The sequence below is a fragment of the Mus pahari genome, chromosome 3, assembly GCF_900095145.1.
Source record: "Mus pahari chromosome 3, PAHARI_EIJ_v1.1, whole genome shotgun sequence".
Lineage (NCBI taxonomy): Eukaryota > Metazoa > Chordata > Mammalia > Rodentia > Muridae > Mus > Mus pahari.
The window spans coordinates 74,209,257-74,210,261 of record NC_034592.1 but is presented as its reverse complement, the minus strand read 5'-3'; positions in this window follow the sequence as shown (position 1 = coordinate 74,210,261).

Sequence of the window (1,005 nt, the reverse complement as noted above, 5' to 3'; positions counted from 1 at the left end):
ATATACATGTATATTCTGACCTATACCTGTCTCAGTCTATATAAAATTCTTTATATGTATGTTTTCATGCTGAACATTTGGTATTTGATAACCATTTCGAGTCCTGTTTCCTGAAGAAGACCATTTCTCACTGTCAGCCAGTTATGGTGATACATGGTGGTAGGAAATGCTGAAGAGGCCAAGGTAGAAGGATTCTGAGACATCTCTTTTTTGAGATTATATATTTACTGTGAAAGGACTAGGTACTATTGTCACATGACAATACCAGTTCATGTAAAATAAAATCACAAGTATGTAGTCTCATAAATCCAATGAAACACTGGAATATATGTATATGCATGCTCTATTCATGGTTATGTTACATTATGTGAAAGTTATAAAATTGAATTTTCAGAAATATGATTTAATATAGCATGCTTTTCTTTTCAGTAGCACTGAAAGGACAACTCAAATTTTGGCAAAACTGCTACTCATACTATGTTTGTCTCTCCTTAAGTTTACATGGCAAAGGTCAAACAAAGTATAAGAGCATGCAGACTCCTGACAAGGTATCACATTCCCAATGGAAATTTATAAAAATGACTATATNATTCAAACCAATATGTCTAGTAAAGTGTGAAGCTCACAGCAAACAAAATATATAAGTTTGGACATTTTAGGGTGATTTGCCCACTGTGTTTGTCATCAGACTCAAAGGAGAAGAATCTTCTTGATGTGCTTGCCCTGAAAATAAAAGATCTTTTCCTTCAAAGTTGTTTGCTTGTTCCCAAGAATTAGCTTATAAAATGAACATGTGATATCAGTGGCTTGATTGACTAATGAAGCTGCTAATCTAATGTTTGAAAGAAAACCATGNAATAAATTATTTTGACTCTAGAATAGTACTCAAAACAGGTATATTTTGTTTCATCACATATCAAAATCAAACTTTATCCTTTATTATTTTAATCCTGAATATTCAGTTGTAGATTCNGGTACTGATGTAACAGGAGAAAATGACCTCTC